This window comes from Neomonachus schauinslandi, chromosome 3 (assembly GCF_002201575.2).
Source record: "Neomonachus schauinslandi chromosome 3, ASM220157v2, whole genome shotgun sequence".
NCBI classification, from domain to species: Eukaryota; Metazoa; Chordata; class Mammalia; order Carnivora; family Phocidae; genus Neomonachus; species Neomonachus schauinslandi.
Window position 1 is genome coordinate 23980575 of NC_058405.1, and position 24848 is coordinate 24005422.

Below are 24848 nucleotides of genomic sequence, written 5' to 3' on the forward strand. Positions count from 1 at the left end.
TTAAAAAAAAAAAAAAAAAAAAAAAAAAAAAAAAAAAAAATCAGTGTTATTTTAAATAACTGAAAGTAAAAGGAACAAAAGATTAATGATATTTAGACCTATGAAGGGTGCGGCATTTAGATCTATTGTTTTAAATTCTTATGCTAATATAGAACATTCAAATCATATATTCATATATATATATATATATTCAGCAGTGGAGTATATTATTTTAATTACCTGCTACATAAAACTGTAGCTTAGTATTGTGCTAATATTTTACATCATTTAATAAAAACTTTTTTTTTCTCTGATATACAAGAAATTTCACTAGAATAAGTCATTAAAAAGTGTAAAAACTTGGGGCACCTGGGTGGCTCAGCCAGTTAAGCATTTGCCTTTGTCTCAGGTCATGATCCCAGGGTCCTGGAATTGAGCCCTTTGTCAGGCTTCCTCTCCCTTTCTCGTGCTCTCTCTCTCAAATAAATAAATAAAATCTTCGAAAGAAAAAAGTATAAAAACTTTTTAAAGTATCTTAATATGATAAATGACGGGAATGCTATAAATGTTTTCTCAATTATTGAGGTACTGATTTGCACATACATTTGGGTGGATAAATACAGACACAGATTTGAAGATGTTAGTGAGCTGGTATCTGACTTGAAAACTGCATGGAATTCTTGGATGAATATACTGCTAAAACACAATGGAAAATGGGGCGCCTGGGTGGCTCAGTTGGTTAAGCGACTGCCTTCGGCTCAGGTCATGATCCTGGAGTCCCTGGATCGAGTCCCTGGATCGAGTCCCGCATCGGGCTCCCTGCTCGGCGGGGAGTCTGCTTCTCCCTCTGACCCTCCCCCCTCTCATGTGCTTGCTCTCTCTCATTCTCTCTGTCTCAAATAAATAAATAAAATCTTTAAAAAAAAAACACACACAATGGAAGATGTTAGGACATTTGGAAAAGCAGTCAGGGAGTGAAGTAATGATGGTTATCTCTCGGATGAACCTAGATATGTGATGAAGAGGCAGATGCCTCTTTTATAATAGTAAAAAGGAACCCATTTCTCTTATTATATCATAAGAATTTTTTTCATTTTTAAACTAAATTCTTTAGGTAGGTATATTAATGCAGTAGGCTAGTAACATTTTTCCCCATAAGACCTTAATGGCAAAATTAAAATATTTCCAAATAAAGTTGAGAAAATTATGTTCCTCTATATGCATTTTTTTAAATCTGAAGAATGAAGATATTTCAGTTCTACAATGTATCAAATATCTTGTTTATATTGCTTTCCACTAATAAAAAGAGGGAAAAGAATACCTCAATTTTAACATTCCTCAAACTCTGTTCTCTACTCAAGAAATCATTGTTCCAATGAGTGAAATATTTATGAATTTGTCTAAAAATATTTAATATATACTATATATATATTTTAAGATTTTATTTATTTATTTGACACAGAGAGAGAAAGCACAAGCAGGCAGAGAGGCAGGCAGAGAGAGAGGGAGAAGCAGGCTCTCCACTGAGCAGGGAGCTGGACGTGGGGCTCGATCCCAGAACCCAGGGATCATGACCTGAGCCGAAGGCAGCCACTTAACCGACTGAGCCACCCAGGCGTCCCTATACTTTGTATTATAAAGAGTGTGAAATGCTATGTTTCCATGTTAAAAAATGTACAGCCTTGCCCTCACAAAGTTTAACTCTAGCAGGAATCACAATCTTTAAACAATTATTTATAATAAAGTAGAAGTATATTGACTGCTTTAGAATTTAGGGAAGACATTCCCAAGGAAATCAAGTTAGTCAAGAGAAAATTGAAATAAGGAGAGTGTTCCCTTTAGTGAAAATTGTTGGTAAATGCATTGTGTTTCTGCAAACACAATGATGCAGTAGAGAAATAATGTTTCCAGGATAACAAAGTCTAGGAAGATGGAGACAGGGATGGGAGAAAGGGTGTATAACTAAAGAAATAAGATGTCTAGATCCGGGCACCTGGGTGGCTCAGTTGGATAAGCGACTGCCTTCGGCTCAGGTCATGATCCCAGGGTCCTGGGATTGAGTCCCGCATGGGGCTCCCTGCTCAGCGGGGAGCCTGCTTCTCCCTCTGACCCTCTCCCTTCTCATGCTGTTTCTCTCTCGCTCGCTCTCTAATAAATAAATAAATAAATATTTAAAAAAAAGATGTCTAGATTCATCAGGATTCAAATTTATATCATATTTCCAGTAAAATGCACTAAAGGAAAACAAAAGACTTTTATAATAATACTTAAATTGAATGCATTTTTCTTAATTTTTTTTTTTTACCATTTATAATGTTAGCCTTTGGGTAAGTGCTGTAGAATTTTATATTTTCAAGTGTAAGTCTCTTGTAAATCATAAGTTTCATATTATTATTACCCCAGTTTACAATAGAGGGAAATTGAAACACTGGAAACTCAATCTGCAGTGTTGGAACTGGGAATCTGTAGGACCCATATTAACAAACTGTTAACTGCTATGCAACTCAAGATCAATTCAAATAATATCCAAATTACTTACATGGCCTTTCTCACTTATCTTTGTATTCAACAAGTCATCCGTGAACTGTCCCCTATTTCTTTCTATGCAATTATTAAGCCATCTTTGAATGAGTGCCTGAAATGTTACAGACACTGGGTTAAACCTGTCAATCCAGAGATGCATGACAAAATTGCAACCATTCATCAGTCTACAGATTTGAGACACAGACAACTGATCAGACAAGTAATAGGGGACAAATAAGGGGAGTGGTAAAACAACAGCATCACTTACTCTTTGTGATAATCAGGAGATGCTTTTCCAAGAAAGTCATATCTGAACTGATGTTTGAAGAATAAATAACAGTGAACTAGGACATTAAATTTGTGAAGGACATTCTAGATAAGGGGTAGGCACACGCCAAGAGTTAGAAGTGTGAGAAAGTATGTATAAAAGCAGAGGGGAGGGCGCCTGGGTGGCTCAGTTGGTTAAGCGACTGCCTTCGGCTCAGGTCATGATCCTGGAGTCCCTGGATCGAGTCCCGCATCGGGCTCCCTGCTCGGCAGGGAGTCTGCTTCTCCCTCTGGCCCTCCCCCCTCTCATGTGCTCTCTCTCATTCTCTCTCTCTCAAATAAATAAAATCTTAAAATAAATAAATAAATAAATAAAAGCAGAGGGGATATAAAGGATTGAATTATTTGCATTGATTTTTCAGGAGAGATAAAGGAAAAAAAAACATGATTTTAATTGGCTGTGTTATGAAAAAAGGAGAAAAGAAAAAGACTAAAAATTCCCCTACTCTTGGCAAATTAGACAAATAATGGGATCATTCATTAGATGTTATTAGTTAGGGTTCTCCAGAGAAACAGAACAAATAAGAGGTCTGCAGGTGTCTGTGTATGTGTGTGTTTAAGAAATTGGCTCACACAGTTGTGGAGGCTTGATAAGTTCAAGATCTGATGCATAAAGTTGGCACCCTGGGGGCTTTGGAAAGAATTGCAGTGCTAGTCCAGAAGCAGTATGCTGGAGAATCAGGAAGAGTCAGTGTTACAGATTAAATCTGAAAGCAGCCTGCTGGCAGAATTCCCTCTTGCTGAGGAGTGAGTTGATTATTCTACTAAGAACTTCAGTTGATTGAATGAGGCCCGTGTACATTATGGAGGGCAATCTGCTTTACTGAAATTCCACCAAATTAAATGTAAATCTCATCCAAAAAAATGTGTTCGGAAATATCCAGAATAATGTTTGACCAAATATCTAGGCATCATGGCCCAGCTAAGAGGACACTTAATATTAACCATTACAGAAGGAGAATACTTCATATCGCCAATAATGTTCTTCTTTTGGAGGTAGTGGAAATCACAAAAATTCCAAGCATATTTACGAATTGATAGGGAGGTCCGTGTGACAGGTAAAAAAAAAAAAAAAAATCTCTTTTTGTAAATTTCCTCCTCCTTGTTCTTTTTAAGAAAGGAGACATGGAATCTATCCTTGAAAATGATGGCCTCCCTAGCAAGGAGTGCATGGTAGTATTCTTAAATTTTCCATATTATCAGAATACTTCTTTTTAATTATCAAAATATATCAAAAATATATTTAAAACTGAGATTATCTGGAGACAGGAAACTTCTAGGTTTAACAAATCATCCCCTCTGTATCCTACTTGAATTAGTCTCTGAGAAATCAATCTCCAATAAACTGTGGTCTTATGTACTCAAATTGACAGTTACGTTCATATGTCCAACAGGCTCAGTATGCTAATCTATTATATTTTATCTGTAAGTCCTTAATTTGATATCTTGATCACTAAAATTTATGATCACAGGTAGGGACATCTTTCTAGATCATTTTCTAAAAGGAATCGGCTTCCTGTATAGTTCTATTGGATGTTATATATCCTACATTTTGACTAAATCTCATTCATAGTAAAAGATAAATATCTCCCAGACTGGGACATGTCTCCTGAACTTATCTTTCCTTTTTTTAAGAACTTGGAAACTCACTACTACAATAATATTACAGCAATTTTTTAAAGGCTTGGTGTAGTCTCAAACCACTAATCTATTCCTGTCATATCTATTAGATCAGGTTGCTCCAGGGAAGCTATTCTATCTACCTCATTTTTCTTTTCCTTTTCTTTTTTTTTTAAGTCTTTTAAAGTTACTCTTTCAGATACGCCCTATATAAAGAGTGAATATATGTACTAAATGCACTTACCCGATTTTTCTTAGGTCTTACTTTAGGAGAAAAGTTTTGGCAAATGGCAGTACAGTTAATTCAGGAAAATTAGGGTAAAAAAATGATAAAATATCTATGACTGTAAATAGGAGATGAATTAGTTAATGGCAAGAACATTTTCAGTCCAGAAAAGCAACAGTTCTCTTTTATCTGGGCAATTCTAGAATCTATAATTCTAGAAAATTATAGCTATCAATAGTAAGAATAAATATGTATATTTAAAGAAGATGAAATGCTCTTTCAATATACTTCTTGTCCTTGTATTGTTAAAATAGTTATTATATAAATATTTAGTGAATAAATATTTAAAGAATTCAATGAGTCATTAAATTTGTCTCTCTTTGAATCAAAATCCACCCTTCTTTACTATCTTATGGTAGGACTATAATTCGGCTAACTACATTTCTTCATGGCCCCCTGATTTTCTATTAGGTTTGCTTCTGTCAATATAGCATGTGTTATAAGGAAACTGGCAAGCAAAATATGCAAGAAGGCACTTGATGCTTTTTTCTTTTACTGCTGTTCCTGACAGCATTGTCCCAATGTGAACTTATCCTACTAACAGCCATTGGTGTCTTTTTCAGCTTGTTCTCACCTTTCCAGAATTAGGTTCATGGCACTTCCACTTCAATACCAACACCAGCCGGGCAGAATCTTCCTCAGAGGTGTGGTCCTCAGCTCTATCGGCCCCTCTTCTGGGATCTGACAGTGGCAGCCAATCCTCTTTCTTTCTCTAACACGAGGTTTAGGGCTGATCCCTATACATAATTCATATCTCTGTTACTTTGGTTTTCACTTGTATTTTTTGTAGTTGTCTACTATCCATATAACCAAATCCTTCTGATGAATCTCCCTGTTAAAATAATTAGTGTCATCTATTTCTTCTGATGAGACCCAGAATAATAGAGACTACCACCAGTAGTTCTAAAAAACTTCTAAGAATGAGTCACTTCAGTTTTAGAAGCAAATGAGAACATGAGTGAATATAATCATGTAAAAATATTGCAACTATGGATTTCCTGAAAACATAAACACAAATATATATAAATTCTACATAATTGAATTATCCAGTATCTGGAACTTCACTTTGTTTACCAGTTAATGTATAACAAACCAGTTTCTAGCTTACAGCTTCTTTAATAGGCCATGTGGTATGTCAGATTAAAAAACAAAAACCTTATGTTCTAAAATCAGACAGAATTAAATCTTCCTATGCTTCTGAGACACTTTTTAAAAGACCTTTATTATCCAAATTCTCATTTATATCGTAATTATATTTTTAGATTTCTTTTTTTTTAAAGATTTTTTTATTTATTTATTCATGAGAGAGAGAGAGAGAGGCAGAGGCAGAGGGAGAAGCAGGCTCCCCGTGGAGCAGGGAGCCCGATGCGGGACTCGATCCCAGGATCCTGGGATCGTGACCTGAGCTGAAGGCAGACGCTTAACCGACTGAGCTACCCAGGCGTCCCTATTTTTAGATTTCTGACTCACTGGAACATGAGCAACTTGAAGATTATTGATTTATCTTTATATCTTTATACCTAAAATAACACAAAACATAATGTCAGTGCTCAAAACATGTTAAGAACATTAAATTAAATAGAATTGGGCACACTGTAAATTGTAAAATTGTATAAAAAACACAATTGTTATTATTTCAATGGTACCAGAAACTCATGTGATAAGGAATTTGAATCAATTTATACTATGACGTGATACACGTAAAAAATTTTATGTCTCCTATCTGGCAAAGACACCTTTCATGATTTCCCAAGTAAGTTATTTTTAAAGGATATAGATTGGTAGCATATTCTCCATTCCTATCATCCTTAAAATAATCTGATGGATGGGTTAAACACAATTATCTCAGGTATCATTTAAGATTTATAATTGTCTTAATGTACTGTATTATAACAACATGACATATCCAGTGTAATAGTGATTATTTCTGTGACTTTCATATAAAAAAAGTAAATATATGTAATTAAAATGGCATCCATTTTCTTATTTGTAAGAACGAATCTTCCGGTACAGTTCCAATTATTTTTACCTGTTAAGTTCCCCTAGAAAATAATACCTATCAATAGCTGTTAAAACAGGTAAAAAACTTTTGTCTTCTCTCAGTTAATTTCTTTGCTCCCTTCTCTGCTGCTGTTAATCTCATTAAATAAATAATTAATCTATAATGTTTTCAATTTGTCACTCAAAAATGCAACATTTGCCCTGATACAATGAAGCATGTATGTCATATATGCTATAAAAATTATACATATTAATACATACCAGAGAATTAAACTTCACTGAACAAGTTCTCTGCACAGTGGAAGAAGCTTATTTATTTTGCTAGAGGTCTCCAATCTTCTTTTCTGTTATATTTTGTTCTTCTTGTCTTGTCTGGAAAACTATTTCTCAATTTGAGTGTTAATTGCTTTAAAAGTTCTATCTCAAAACTGAGCTTCTGGTCCCAGTAAGAAATGCGTTCTCGTCTTGTTACATAAAAATAAAAAGGATACCGTGAAGCACTGCTTACCTTGCAAGTGAAAAATCAGATGATACTTCAACTATGTTCCAAGACTTTGGGGACATTCCACAGTTCTCCTTTGTGGTAAGCTTTAAATCAGCCATCTGGATTTCAACAGTATTTAGGCTCAGAACTTTGAATGGGGAATCAAGCATTTCCATAACAGCTCTCCCATTGCTCAAATCCTCATACCAATTCAGTTTTGCAGTGTGTATTACACTGTGTTGTGCTCCATGCTGAAATGATATGTCTTTACTAAGCTGACAGTAAAATCATCCTAACATTTATCAGTATCACACTAGGCTATTATGTCACCTACTGGAACAGATATTATTGTTCAAGCATTTCTGTCATAAGAAAGTAGATTGCATTCCCTTGCTTCTGATTTTTGGCCAGAGGTCTGATCTAGACAGCAGGAAACCTGAGATTTGAGTTATATTAGTACTTTAATTTACTGTAATTCAGGCCCCTTATTGAATACATAGTAATCATATTTACCTTCCTATTTAGAATTAAAATGCATTTAAAAATGCTAGGTATGAATTTAAATCCTAAAAATTGAAATTGAATTCAATAAAAAATTATTGAGCATCTATTTTGCTCCCCAATCTGGGTTAAAAAATGTACTTACAAAATGATTTGTTTCCTTAGTACATATTTTACTTTTGTTAAATTGAGGTGATAATAAATTAAATAGTTGACAGATACAGAAAATAGGATTCGAATGTCAGAGTAACTGATAATCATAATAAATAAGCTCAATTGTCTATATCATCTATATACTTTTATTAAATTTAGGACAAATAGACTCTCTTATTTTTTTTAATTTAGAACCATTTTTCTTCATGTATATGTGTGTGGATGTACCCTCTCACCGATTTATCTTAGATTAAAAAACAATTATGATCAGACCTATAAATACAGAGAACAACCTGATGGTTACGAGAAGGAAGAGGGCTCAGAGGATGGGCAAAATAGTTGAAGGGGAGTTGGAGGTGCAGGCTTCCAATTATGGAATGAATAAGTGACAGAAATGAAAGGCATAGCAAAGGGAATATAGTCAATGATCTTGTAATGGCCTTGTATACTGACAAATGGTACCTACACTTGGGGTGAACATAGCTTAATGTATGGAGAAGTTGAATCACTATTTTGTAAACCTGAAAATAATGTAACATTGTGTGTCAACTATATTCAAATAAAAAGAAATGTAAAAATAAAGTCAATATGGATATAAAAAATACTTCTTATGATAGCCTCCAAGGCATAATCTAATGATGTTTCCTTTTCATACTCTTAAGTTTTATCTTCTACATTTTTTACTTTATTCATTTTTCTCCATATAAGTGCCCCACAGTCTTTTTTAATGGCAATTGCATTCTTGCTTAGATTGGTTTACACTTACTGCTCCCTCTTTGTGGAAGGTTCTTCTCCTCCATCTCTTATTACTCAATTCTTTTCATTTGTTACGTGTTTACTCTAGTGCCCCACTCCTGGAGTCTTTCCTTTGATCTGATTTCCTTTCTGCCTTCTTTTCTCTGTTTGTCTCTATCTGTCTCTAACTTTCTCTCCATCTTTCATTTTCTCCAACCTTACTCTTTTATGTTTATGTTGTTTTACTTGTTTATCTTTTTTCCCCCTTTCAGAAGGAGTACTTTCAGAAAAACAGAAACCATGCTAGGTATGTCAGCAGAGAATTCAATATGAGGAATTATTTTCACAGGTATTAGAGAACTGGTGGGGGGGAAACAACACTGAGGTAACATAGACATTGCAACTGCAGGCATCAACTTACTACCCCAACAGCTGACAGAAAAAGAAAAATGGAAGAGGCAGAGAGAACTTCTGAGAAGACACTGATTGTTGGCAGTGCTTTAAGAACTTGGAGAAATGGGATCCATGGAAATGGGGCTTAGACTGCTCAGCACAGGATTCAAATTGGCTAGTGTTGAAGGAGCTGGAGAGAAAACTTTACATGGCAATGGAAAGATTATTATTTAATAATCAACATATTTCATCCCCTTGGTACACTGCATCCACACATACACTTGTAATGAACTTCCATACAATAATGATTGTAATTTTATCCATTTGCCTAACAAGATGCGATTATGTTTCATGCAAGCAGAGAAATTATTACCCTCCGTCCAAAAGAGTACAAGGTGTTAATCATTTAATCCTCAGCAAATATCATATCATTCATCTCTGGTTTATTTTAATTAGTCTACTCTTGGTGTTACGGCCCCCACATGAATATGTTCTAATCTAAAGGCCACATGTAAAATTAACCACTAACAGACAACTTCCCCTTTATACAATGATAAAGTAAAAGTAGGAGGCAGAAACAAAGACATTTGATAGTTTATCCACCTGTGTGTGTGTAACAAGTAGAGAAGGGAATATGCATACCTAGTACAATCATTTTTTCCTCTAGATATAAGTCCATAGTTGATATTTTCAAATTCCTTTTCAGCTACTGATTCATTATTCTAAGCAGGTTGGAGCTCCTTACATTATGGGGTGACTCCAAATTTCATTTCTGAAAGGTCTAATACTTTAGTTGTCTTGTTTATTGATTGCTGTAGTTTTCCATGTTTACTATTAGACACAGAAGTACAAAGTGACACCCCAGGGGTGCCTAGGTAGCTCAGTTTGTTAAGTGTCCAACTCTTGATTTCAGCTCAGGTCATGATCTCAGGGTGGTGAGATCGAGCCCTGCATCAGGCTCCACCCATGCTTGGAGGGGAGTCTGCTTCTATCTCTCTCTCCCTCGCCTTCTGCCCCTTCCCCTACTCCCTCTCTCTGTCTCTCTCAAATAAATAAATCTAAAAAAAAAAGAAGCACTAAGTGACACCGCAGATAAATCTATAGGTTCTAAGCACACTTATCTTTATTCCCAAAGTGTATAACAACACACTTATCTCATATATATCATAATCAATCACATCATCCCATAACTGTTTTGTTCTTTGTCTGTCAGTAGAATGAGGTATCAAATTGACCAAGCAGTGATTTCAACCTCAAATTCAATGGACTATTTTTCTGTGCTCAGATGGAAAGAGCAGAACCAACACTTCTGGTACAAGAAAAGCTTTCTAAATAAATCAGTAGGTGTAATAGTTTGGCAGGCAGAATTCTAAAATTGTTTGTCCCTTCCAAGATGCTCATCCCCAAGTTTTCAACAAACATTAAACTAGGTACTTCTGTGAAGGGACTTTGGTGATGGAATTAATGTTACTAATCAGCTGAATTCAAGATGGCATTATCTTTGATTATCCAGGTGGGCTCAATATATTCCTATGAGCCACTGAAAACAGAAAATAAATGCATAAGTGTCACTCATAGAGATCCAGCTAAGGAGAAAGCAGGAAGGAGGACATAGCAGAGGGGAAATGAAGCAGAAAGGGAGGTCAGAGAGATTGGAGGAATGAAAATACAAGGTACCATTTCTGGCTTTGAGATGGAAGATGAGTGCCATGAGACAGGGTATGTGGATGACTTGTAGAAGAGAAGAAATGCTGGCCAACAGCCAGCAAGGAAATGGAGACCCTAGTCCTACAACCAGATGAAACTGAACTCTGACCAAAAAAAAAAAAAAAAAGTCTACATGTGCTTGGAATTAGATTTGACTCCAGAGCCTCTAGAAAAGATTGGAACTGCTGACATTTTGATTTCAGTCTCATTAGATGCTAAGCCAAGAAACCAGCCAAACCCATCAGACTTCTGATTGGCAAAATTCTTAGACAATAAATTTGTGCTGTTTTAAGTGAATGTTTGAGTTTGTGACAATTTGTTATCACAGTAATGGAAAACTAAAATAAAGATAAATTGATCTACTACCTTCATTTTACTCCTTGATTCCAGGATCTATATTTTCTGGCAATGGAAAAATATAGCCCATATTTTGATATTTATCTTAAAGCGTGGATCACATTCGGTGAGATAAAACAATGAACTTTCACGGTATTATGTATCAACTGGTACTATAACTAGCCTGCAGTAGTTCATTTCTCTTTCTATCAAGGCAGGTTCTTAGGATAATAGAGTATGTGGAAAAACCTGTGAATTCTATGGTGTATACCAATTCCGACATTTGTTTGCTGCAAAAAACAATCCCTTGTTTAGAAGTAAGAAGTTCATAGATGGTAATAAGGACATTATGTGCAGGAAAGACAAATCCATAAGTATCTTTCTATACCAGTGAGAACAAATTGCTGCTCCTACCATGAGATGGATCCAATGAAATCATTCTTGTGAATGATTTCCATGTCAGAAAGTTAGGCACTCAGCATTGAAGATAGCAAAATGAGTCTTAGCAAAGAAATTACATTGTTTAGCCCATGGAGAGCTTCCATCTTTTCTACCATGGCCAGTTGGTAAATAAGCCCACTGAGCAAGAATCATGGTGGCTGGAGAAAGAGACTGACTGATATCCAAAGAGAGATCATGTTGTCCAGCTGATTATTGAAGGTCTCTGAATTAGATAAATCTTTTTTTTCAGGTAAGCATTCAATGGTAGACAGATATCTTCATTTTCTTCTCATTTCAATAAATCTATTGGTACTTCCCTCTGAACCCACTGTCACCAATTTTCTAATTTTGTTTTTTATTAATTTTCCAATTTTATGATCATACAGCCAAATCATTCACTATTGCCCATAAATTAAAATAGATCTATATGTCTATTTCTCCATCCAAAGTAAATACAAAATATATTGTATATTGATGTTCTGCCCACTGAGATGATTTCTGTTCATCATTGTCTTTCAAAGACACACTTTTGATCAAGGCTCTTTTACTGCAGTAATCTTCTTATGTTTGAATACATTATATGGACAAAAGTCTTAAGATACTTATTATTCATTCAATTTATCATAAGGAACTCTGAAAGAGGCCATAAGAGGAGGAGTGGTCATGTTTTGATAGAAGGTAATAAAGGAATCTGAGTCACCTGCTCGTTCAGCTTCCCTCTGCCTTATTTACTGCTGGAACCTGATCTCATATGCATCATTTACATGGGATGACTGATGGCTTCTGTGCATGCTATACCTTATGATTTGGTAGGTCAGAAAAAAAAGCAATCCAAATTGTCAGGTGATATGTTGTGACCATTTTCAATTTATAGGGGCCTTAGTAGCAAGCCTGAAAGTATTTCACATAAGGAAATAAAATGTTATATGCAGGAGAGGGCAAGGTGTTTCTTCAAAACACTCCAAGGAGTCCTCTCTGTTCTATTGTGTCTTGCCAAATATTTCATAGACCATACCTTTTTGCCACAGACATTTTACATGCCAATGGAACTGCTGTGCAGAAAGTTCATATGACACTGTAGCTTTTATTGCAGACTGGACTTCCTAAAGAGCTTTCTCTTTCTCTTGACCTCACTCACTTAACATTGACAGTTTTTGTTGTTACACAAAATATATGTAACACATTGTTTTTGAAGGAAATGATGCAAAGTGCTATTGGATGGGTTATGTTTACATGTTCTAGACTGCTGGATACCCAGAACAGTTAGTGAGATAGAAATACCCTTTATTTTTGTGGGGTTAGACTCCAGCCTCTGGTTCACACTTTTCTTACCAAGCACTTTACGACCATTGCTACTTCCTGCACATTACATTTAATAAGCGAAGTCCCATCAATATAGGTAAACTGTAAATTGTTCTGTGGTTTGTCAATACTATAAAGATGTCTTCAGACTAGGTTATGGCAAAGGCAGGAAAATTGATATAGTCCTTTAAAAAGACTTTAAAGGTGTACTGTTGTACCTGCCAGACAATAACAATTAGTCTCTGGTGGACCTTATATTTTGAGAAAAATAATAAAGCATTTCCTTGATCAATACTTGTATAGATTTCCTCTAGTAAACATACGTATAAAAAAGTAACTGAAAATCACAATATTTTTCTGAGATTCATCTGCCTCTGCATAGGTCAAACAAGTGAGTTAAATTGAGATGTCTTAGCAATCAGTAATCCAGAATTTTCAAGTATTTGATAGTGATGGTAATCATTTTAATCCCTTCAGAGATGTGGTATTACCTTTCACTGTCATGGATATTTATCAATTTGTCTTTACTGCTCATTAGGAAAATTATATACACCTTGCATCTTGCCACAAAGTGCTGCCATTTAACCTCATAATTCTGAGGTACGATCTCTGGTGCTATTGCATTCCAGAATGCCATTTTAAGAACAGCATCTCCCACCACCATACCCAGCCTTCAGAGGACAGCTACCACAGATTGATATGGAGTACGCTGGCAATCTCCTCACAAATGTAGCTCTCAATGGCTTGTTGAGGAGAATGCCAGTGGAGAATAGAGTGAGTGAATGGGAAAATATAACGTATGATAAATGCACTACAAAATTCCTGACTACCTTAAGGCTTTGAATCATTTTTTTCCTGTATGATACTAGGAGAGTAATGGCCTCACAACATCATTAAATACAGGTCACCATAAGTCCAAGTCTCAGTCAAACAATCAAGTAAAATCTTGCAGCCAATATTTCTGTGCAAACTAGCATCTTAAATTCATATCTGATAAATCTACTTACATAAATTTGGCTTACTACACAGTTCTATTCCATTCTTCATGTTCTACCACTATTAGAATTCCAAAACATATTCTCATGTGTTTTATGATATAAAATAAACTGTTGGAATTATTTTGCAGGATGACCTATCTACTCTGAGTAAGATAATGCACTTAGCTCCCTAATATATTACTGTATTTATTGTACTAGAAGATATAATGAGATGTTGAGATGTGTTTAGACAGGAAGAAGTAGCCCTTTGCAAGTCCTCTTCCCTGGATGATATTGATAAAGGAAAGCAAGATTAATAAAGGAAGCCCTTCAAGGAAGGCAAAACTTGTGTTCTTAGATATTGGAGAACATAGGTCTCCTTAGAGCAGACATCCTTCCTCTAGCAAGAAGGTTCAGAGAGATTTGGTGGTTTAATATTCTCAGCTTCATCTCATTCTATCTATATGTCTATAATCTTAGGATCCCACTCTTTAAAAATAAATGCTTCACCTAAGAGACTGAATAAATCTATGAATTCATCACATGCTGCAATTCTAGAAACTATATAACTATATTTTGTGTCTGATAGTCAGTGAGTTCAGTCCTATAGCTGTAAGAGATGATTAGGTAATTCTTTTTAGTCTGCCATAGAATCTCTCTGAGCTGTAAGCTTGTAATTTTTTTTACATAAGCTCTTTTATACATTCACAGTCAAACATTCCACCTCACAGATCTTGTAATTATCATTACAAGAATATTGATAGGATATTGTTTACATAGTTTTGGGATATCTTGAAAAGCAAAATGAAAGCACCCAAGTAAAATGAGATAATATTTGGATTATTCAAGATTAAACATTTAATAGAAGAGTCCCTATCAACCTGGGTCAGACCTCTAGGAATTGATGCTTCCTGGCTCCTGCTGGTACCTCAGGAGTAGTAAGCAGAGACCTTGGAGAACAAGGCTCTGAGCAGGAATCAGTGTCTGGCTAGTAATGGTAGTTCTGAGAAAACATTACAAGATTCCTTTTCTGTGCTAAAGGAAGCTGGAAAACAGAACTAAGTATTGCTTCAAAGGTGAAGAGCCAGTGATGCAGGGCACCACAGTAATATCAATCAGAGAGGAAGAAAAAATACATCTATCTCTTTCCCTTCCTACATTCTATAATGCACTTATTTGGCAAAAAGTAAAAGAAGTCAGCTGACAAAGAAAAAATGTGGTTTGAGGAATCCTAGTCCAGGCATTGTAAAGTGGAATATAAAGGAGTAGATTTGAAACTGAATGACAAGAGCTAATTATTGACAGTCATGATTCTGAACTAGAATATATGCTGTATAATAACAAAGCTTTGGCAGTCAAGTTCACTATTTTTCTAGCACCTTGAGACTTCCAATGGAAAGGCCTCAGTACTTCTTTGTTGAGTAACTTATTTGTTATGAAAAAAATGTCTTGATATATATGTAGGTTGATAATATATACTAGCATGTGTCACCTTAGGTCATTTTATTGGAATATGATGTAATATCAAGAAAATTAAAATAATCACAACAAAATACATATTTACATATAATTTAAAATATACTAAATTAATCCTCTATTATTATGTGTTATATATTATCTTAGTTACAAATTTATTTTTTTTAGAGAGAGAGGGAGCAAGCATGCATAAGTGGAGGGGGGCACAAAGGGAGATGGAGAGAGAGAATCTTAAACAGGCTCCATGCCCAGCACAGAGCCTGATGTGGAGCTCGATCTCACAACCCTGAGATCATGACCTGAGCTGAAATCAAGTCGGATGCTTAACTGACTAAGCCACCCAGGTGCCCTGTCTTAGTTATACTTTAGTTCATATGAAAAAGTAAATGCAAATGCCTATTACTTAATTTGAAAATAAAATACCAAAAAGACTGGATCCCAGAGATGAAGTTTCACTAGACTATTCCTTTCCTTCAAATTTCTTTTTAATATTTATAAATGATTTACCTAAAATATTTTATACATTATGTTTGAGTTAGTGTTCCTCTTCTAAATGAGTCATTCCCAAGATAATGATGTATAAGATATAAAAGCAAATAATATATGAGTTCCAAAAACATTTGTGTTCAATTTGCCCAATTATTAGTTAATAAATTAATGCATCATTTATTGAAATAGTTAAAAGCCTAGTGAATAAGGAAAAGAATAAACATGGAATTTGTGATAAAATTTGCTAACAGTTGTAATTGTCACCTGTACAGAGCAATAACGGAGTATGGGAAAGTGAGTAACTTTCTCTTGCCATGTGAATTGAAGAATGCTTTGTGAGAAGTGGCAACGCTAAGATCTTAGCAAAGCATTTTTCACATCATTTCACTTTTCATTGGGATTTTTTTTTTTAATTTCTACTTGTAAGCCACATTCCATATGCAATTTGCAACATTTAATCAGATGGCAAGACTACCTTGGCTATCATGACAAGCACATGGTGTCCCATTAGTTATTCTTTCCTTGATATACAAGCATATCACTTTTGATTTTGTTCCTCTTTGTTTAACAAAATATATGTTTTAGCATAGTTATATGATGAATTTACATTTACGTATTGCCATTCATTTCAGTTCCTGGTTCATTTTAGTGCCTCATTTGTATGGCTTTTGAAGTTCTTAAATATTTTCAAAATAGAATATGGTAGTCCTTTCTGGCTATGTTGATGTTTCTTGTAGAGCTCATGTCTTATTACAGATTGTAGATAAGAAGAATTAGCAGGTGAAAGACCCAATTAGTGGTAGAACTTGATCCTATATTCTGTAAAAGCTCTGTCCCACAAACAGGTAGATTGTAGAATGTTTTGAGTGATACTTCATATGATTTAGAAAATGGTGCATGGTCTTTATCCCTTCCATAATCATATTTGTTCACATCACCTAGAATGTTATTTTTGTGGCTTTCATCTACTCTTTTACTCCTAGTTATCTTCCAGTACTCTTCAGCATCTTTTTGTATAGAAATATTTCCCGAAACTTAGTAGACTTGGTTTGATTCTTCTTAATTCTTGGGCTTACTTCTACCAAATAATATATAAATTACAGATAAGATTTTATTTTTTCTTTATTCCGCACAGCACCCATACTCCATATTGGCAAGGACTACATCTTGAGTTCTGTTCCTATTCACTTAGAAATGGAATTTGGAACATACTATAAATTGTCCATATTTGGGCTGAGTATATAAATGAATGATTAGGTAGTTATATGAAATATTGTAGGTACTAGACAAGGAGAATTAGCAGGTAAAAAATCCAAATGTTAAGTTTAGAAAAGAATCTGTAGCAAGATATTTTCTTGTGGCTACAATTTGGATTGAGACAGTTTATGAATAATTACTTTGTTGTGTTCATGTTGGTATAGTCATTTTTTTTTCTTTTTCTTTTTTCTGTCTGTGGATTTCCTAAGCTAATTTTACGTGCCACTAATTTAGTTAAGCTTTCACTATTCCCAGTTGAAAATACTTGACATTTTCCTGTGTTCCTTTACTATTTTATTTCTATTTGTTTACAGTAGTCACCCCCTTATCTGTGATATTAATTTCCTTGTTTTCAGTTACCCATGGTCTCAGTTACCCATGGTCAACCATGGTCAGGGAGCAGATGATCCTCCTTCTGACATGTGGTCAGAAGAGCAATAGTAGATTAATGCTATGTCACAATCAATGCCGATGTCATTTCCTTACTTTATCTCATCACATAGGCCTTTTATCATTTCACATCAACATAAGAAGGAAGAGTATAGTACAGTAAGTTATTGTGAGGGAGAAAGAAAGACCACATTCACATAACTTCTATTTTATTATCAGTTATCACTGATAATCATTGATATCATTGTTAATATCTTATGTGCTTAAGTTATGAATTAAACTTTGTATGTGTAGGAAAAAATAGAGTATGTAGAAGGTTTGATACTGTCTATGGTTTCAGGCCTCCATTGGTGATCTTGGAATATATCCCCCATGGATAAGGGAGACTACTATACTGTAGTTTCTATATGTCGACTTTGTATCTTAACTGAGTTTAAGAGGCAGTAGACAGTAATGTTTAGGCCATAATTCTCTGAAGTTAGACTGACCACTTTGAACCTTATCAAGTCAATAATTGACTTGATTAATTTCAGCTCAGGTCATGATCTCAGGGTCGTGAGATCAAGCCCCCCATGGGATTCCATGCTGGGTGTGGAGCTTGCCTGGGATTCTCTCTCTCTGCACAACCCCACTTTGCTTGCGCTCTCTCTCTCTCTCTCAAAACTGGACAATTTATTTAGACTAATTGTCAGATTCCTCATGTAAAAATGAAGATAATAATAACAGTTCATTAGGCTATTGTAAGGATTAAAAGTTATAATATTTACAAAACACTTAGACCATTACCAAACATAAAATAATCTCTGACAATATGTTAAACATTATTATGCATTTATTCTCTCCTCTGAATAGTAAATTCTTTGAGGATATAAATAACTTTTTATTTAGCTTTTTGTGCTGAAGCAAATAATGCAAATACTATCAAAATTCTTTGTTTCTGTTTTTACCATTTGATTCTTGAAATAGCCTTTTTTACTTATGAAGTTACACTTATTTTCTTTCCCTTTTTTTTCTGAAATTGTTTCTTTTCCCCTTTCGTAATACCTAGAAATTTAAAAATAAAAACTCAATATTGCCACTTTTGCTATGTATTGCTTTTTAAACTGGTCATACTAAGCCCTCAGTTATAATTGTGTTGCTTTATTGTAACTATGTCTACATTAGGCTTTTGTGACTAAGCTCTTGACTATTGTATGCTGGCATTTCAATAATTTATAAGGGAACAAACAACATGTCATTAACTTTCAGAGAATGTTCACTAGAACTATTCTAAAAGCTTTGAACCCCTAGCTTATTCACTGAAATTCTTACAATCAACCCGCCTAGTCCCATTCATTCTTCATCTTTGTATTTGCTGTCACTGAGAAGAATGGTCCAAATAGGGATGCAGAGCACTCTGAAGGATAATGCACCAGATTAGATTCCAGACGGCTGGGGACAAGTTCCTGGCTCTGCTTTTAATTACCTGTGTGAAAAAAATCAAAGGGATTTAATGTCTCTTGACCCTAATGACTTCAGCTACTAAATGAGGCTTGGCTAAGTCAGTGGTTTTCATTTTTTGGAACATAGAAATAGCAAAGAATGGCTGTCTTTTTGTTTGTTATAGTTTATTTTGTTTCTTTGTTTTTGTAAGCATTATGGAATGCCTATACAAATATAAACATGTTTAACACAAAATGTAGTTTGTAATACCTGACCCCAGCTGGATTTTTATTATTGTGGTTCAAACATTAATGGGAGCAAACATAAATGTAATAATTACTACACCAATTATTTCTAAAGTCTTTCATATCCTATTAGAAAGATCAAAGAGACTTTAATTTTAATCATTCAGTCATTCAATGCTTTTACTCACTGATTCATTCAGGGCATAATTAATGAAAATTTATTTGTTAATGTTAAGGATAGAAAGGTGAATAAAACATGCTCTGGAAATATCATGAGTCAAGGTGCACCATAGTGAAGAATAGAGAATAGGACATCACTGAATATCTTCCCTGGAGATACATGTTACAACATATACATGTTATATAATGTAATACTCTACGTTTCAACCCTCTTAGAAGTTCTCTAACACAAGGATGATGGCTACTTAAACCATAAAAATTTCTGAGACTCAAAAAAAGTGAATAATTTGTTCTGGGTTGTATTCAAGGCGTTGTTGAATTTGAAGTTTCTGCCTAAAATTTTGTTCTGAAAATTCACCAATTTCTTGCATACATTAATGTGCCCCTGTAGAAAAGAAAACTTACTTGGCTGGCTTTAACACTTTATTAGTACCCCATGGAGCTTAAAACAACTGATAAAATGATGCTATCCAAACTTCAGTTAATTACACTTGTAATTTCTTTAGTTTTCTTAGTAACCAATGTCAACTCTTCCAGTGTAGTGTTTCTGTTTTGGGGGGCAATAAAACTAGTGCTTTTAATCTTTATTCAAAGGAATCAAATATTTTCTTCAATATTGCAAAATTTTAAATATATTTATATATCGTATTATAGACAATCATTACAGTGATATGGGCCTTTTCATATTTTAACTTTTGTCTACCAAATTAGAAGCAAATTCATTATCATAAAAATTGCATTTGGCTTGCGGAGTTTTTATTTTTAATCCCAACTGTCCATTCTAAATCCCCAAGTCCTCAGGGACAAATAGATGTGTAACATTTACGTTTTGAGTCATTTCTCATTGTCCGATTAGGGAAATAAAGCACTACACAATTGTTTTCTTTCCTTTTAAACACACTTCAAATCCCCCTTATTTCATTCATCGTAGTAAATGGAAATTTACCAAACAATGTGGCAAAGACAAATCTTTTAGCAGCAAGAGAATGTCTCTAGGGCTTCCCGTAAAGTGAGAACAAAGTGCTTCATAGCCCTATTTGAAGCTGGTTTATAAGACACAAATATAATAGGCTTCACTGCACTGAACTTCAGAAAAAGCGCCAATACCTTCAAATGTGAGCCTCAGATTATTTGCCTCTGCAATTTGTTTAGGCAGCCAAAGCACCACAACTCATTCCCAGCCTACAAATTGCTTTTGTTAGTGGGAAACAGCATACAATAAAGCCAGATTTCCTGTTGCTTTATTGACTCGTGATCAAGCAGTTGTTGAGAATTCTTTTGTCTTCTTTCACTTACTCAAGTATTCTAAATTTTTTTCAAAATAATAACCTCTTTAAGTACTTTGGGGTTTCTGTAATTCTTTGGAGTTTTTGTTTCCTTAATATTTTACTATTTTTTTCAAATTGCCTATATTTGTATGAATTTTAGCACTACCATAACAGTAACTAGTTATCTCTCTAAATGTTGAAAATAACTTATTGCCAATACATCCATGCTTTAAATCTCATTAGGTTCTGATGGGAGTAAAATATTATAAGTGATTTCTCATAAATATTAATATAAAATATACCTCTATAGTACATTTTGTCAGTTGCATTTTGTATTACTTTGTAAATATTATATAGTCTGATGTGCAAATCTGGAATGCAATATATTACTCTATATTACAAAGATAATTAATTTCCCTAACATTCTTGGATTCTATAAAATCTGTTCATTAAGTGGCTCCTGGGTGGCTAGTCAGTTGGGTGTCTGCCTTTGGCTCAGGTCATGATCCCAGGGTCCTGGGATGGAGCCCCGCAGCTCCCTTTGCCCTTCCCCCTGCTTGTGCTCTCTCCTGTCTCCCAAATAAATAAATAAAATCTTAAAAAAATATCTGTTCATTAAGTGTGATTTAACATATAAACATGCACTTTAATAGTTTCTATTTTTTTTAAAGATTTTATTTTTTTTTTTTATTTATTTGAGAGAGAGAATGAGAGAGGGAGAGAGCATGAGAGGGGGGAGGGTCAGAGTGAGAAGCAGACTCCCTGCTGAGCAGGGAGCCCGATGCTGGACTCGATCCCGGGACTCCAGGACCATGACCTGAGCCGAAGGCAGTTGCCCAACCAACTGAGCCACCCAGGCGCCCCTTTAATAGTTTCTATTAAGTGAAAAATAAAATATTTGAATGTCAACATTACTATAGAAGTACATGACAAATATCTTTACATCAAACTTCAAATTATAGAAATCTTTAAAATAATTTATTTTAATAACATTAATTTAGAATTTCCTTCATAACCTACATGAATCATTATTTATAATTATTTTTATTTTATCCATGAAAATATTAAAATTAATGTTACTGGCATTGAAAAATTTTATGCTAAACTGGTGATTACACTTTAAAAACAAACATATAATGGGGCGCCTGGGTGGCTCAGTTGGTTAAGCGACTGCCTTCGGCTCAGGTCATGATCCCGGAGTCCCTGGATCGAGTCCCGCATCGGGCTCCCTGCTCGGCAGGGAGTCTGCTTCTCCCTCTGACCCTCCCCCCTCTCATGTGCTCTCTCTCATTCTCTCTCTCTCAAATAAATAAATAAAATCTTAAAAAAAATACTGAAATTTCTATAAAAAAACATATAAAATGCACAGATCTTAAGAGATTATTATATTACATTACTTTGTAATAATACTATCCCTGAGGACAATATAATAAGTGGAGTTTATTGGCTTTCTAGTATCTCTGGTATCTGAATACTGTCAGCATCCAGCGTTATTGAAAACTTGGAGGCAGTGTTCTGTATGGCATCAGGCTTTACTATAGGGATTAAAATATCCAAATTCCAGTAAAATTTTGAATTGGAATGTAGAGCACATCCAGGAACCAAAGACAAAAACAGATATGAAGTTCAATAGATAAGAAGGGAATAGAAACCATGTCAATGCAAATGTTCTTTATATGACATCTTGTTGAAACTATTTTTGATAGAGGTGCCTGGGTAGCTCAGTCAGTTAAGCTTCGGACTCTTAATTTCAGCTCAGGTCATGATCTCAGGGTCGTGAGATCAAGCCCCCCATGGGATCCCATGCTGGATGTGGAGCTTGCCTGGGATTCTCTCTCTCTGCACAACCCCACTTTGCTTGTGCTCTCTCTCTCTCTCTCTCTCAAAAAACAAACAAACAAAAACTATTTTTGATAAATGTGCAAAACTAAGAAAACTTTAATATGCCTTTGTTACTTTGTATTGAACCATCTGTTCTTATTTTTACCTGAGGTAAACCCCAAAGATCAACATATAATTGATCATAAAGTCAAAATCTTTGTTGTCAAATAAATTACATAAAAAGTGTCAGAATTCTGAGAAATAAGCTATAGACTACACTCTCAGTAATGTAGATGCCTAAACACAATTTGAAGGCTTTTAGTTTAAGAACATATAATAGAAGCTTAAAAAGAAATCCATTTCTCATTTTGCTAAGTGCAAAGCATAAATGCTCCTAATCTCTGAAGGCTAATGCTACTGGCAGTGCACCGAAGACCCTCAAACTGACATAATTACCTTACATTTATATGTAATGCAAAATACCCCAAAATCAATGTAAATGACTTAAATTTATATATAACTTAAAAGTGAAGATTTAGGTAGATTTTAAATGATGAAGAGAATAGGGATTATCTAAATTTTCAAATGCAGTATCTATCTGTTCCAAAAGATATCTTTCTCCTGAGAAATCTACAATGGAAAACACTCCCTTTTAATCATTTTTATTCATACATGTGTGTATGTAGATGTATGTGTGTACTCAAGTGAATGAATCAATGAATAGTGAATGATTCATATATGAATTAGCAAATAATAAATGAGCACTTAATATTGATTATATATATAATTTAATATATATTATTCAGCATATACTAATTGAGCAGCTACTATCCAGTTAGAACAATGTAGATACACTATGGTGAGCAAAAGTCAGACATAATGTCTCTGCCATGGAACTTATAGTCTAGCATGAGACTAACTGTAAAGCTACTTGCGATGTTAAGAGATTATAGAAAGTTTTATTACTAATAAAAAGGAATAAGTATAAAGAACTCAAATAATCAAAACAAAAAATATAAAATTGAAGCAATCCTATCTCCTTCATTCTTCTTCCTAAACTCTTTAAGCATTACCTTCTAATGGCCTGAACTTTGAACAACAAGAAATCACCTCGAATTGATAGAGACAATATTTTGCCACTTGTTATGATGTTTAAAGTAAAGGTTATATATATTTGATAAAAGATACCTTGTAAAATAAAGATGATGTCAGGAGAAATCATCTCCTAGCTAACATTCAAAGTGTTACCATCATGATTTCACAAATTTTAAAATCTGGCTTTCAGAGTTGTAGACTTAAAGACTTGAATTTCAAAACACATGGAGAATGACTATATCACTTATGCATGACCTCATACCAACAACCTCAAAAATAATTGATCTATAAACCAAAACTGATGTTTAATTGTCTATAGTGAGAAATGCAATAACTTTGAGATATAGGATAATCTTATCTAAGTGATTCTTCCCTGAAATCAGATTATATTATAGGGCTTTATGCATGTGAATTAGCTCTATGTACCCATCTCCTCAATAGATATATGATTAATACCAGAAGTAAACATCTTTAGCCATCTTACCTCCCTGAATGGGGATGGACACATAAAATAAGATGCAGGGCTTCTTTTATATTTTTCACACTAAATAATCCTTCAACAATCACCTCTCCTCCCATTCTTCCTTGAAACATTGGTCAGGAAGCCATTCTGTTCTTTGGGAAGTTTGGCCATGTTGTGGTGATTCTTAAAACTTCTAATTTCCCTCATAGGAAAAATGTATTTTTAAGTCCTAGGAGAACAACCAAAATTTCTAAGAGAACAAAGTTATTTTCTGTGATTCTTTTAGAAAAAAATACATTTTTATAATTTGTTTGAATTATGTTTTCCAAAAATGTCTTTGTAATCTTTGAACATTTAGAAAGTATACCAATTCCATCATTGATATTTATATTTTTATTTGAGTCAATACATTGCAATAATAATAATAATTGTTATTAATAATAATAAATAATTATTATTAATAATAATAATAAATAATAATAATAATACTTGTTGCCTTCCTCTGTTGTAAGGGCCTTTGCACATAAATTAATAATAATGGGGAGATTATCCTAGATAATTAGGTGTAATCATAGGGTCCTATTAAAATGCAAGCAGGAGGATCAGAGTCAGAGAAGTGGATGGGGCAATGGGAGAAGAGGTCCAGATGATATAATTGCTAACTTGAAGATGGAGGAAAGGGCCATGAGCCAAGGGAGGGAGGGAGTCTCTAGAAGCCAGAAAAAGCAAGGGAACAGAGTCTCTCCTAGAGCCTATCAAAAGAACATAGCCCTAGAGGTGTAGTGCAATAAAAACCATTTAAGATTTTTGTCCTCCAGGACTGTCAGGTAAATATGAAAGAAAATAAAAATAAATTTGCATTATTTTAAGCCATAAGTCTGTGGTAATATTTCACAACAGCAATAGGTAACTAATAGATATACTTAATCAGAATAAGTCCTTGTAAGTGGAACAAAGAAATTTAGGAATGTAATTTC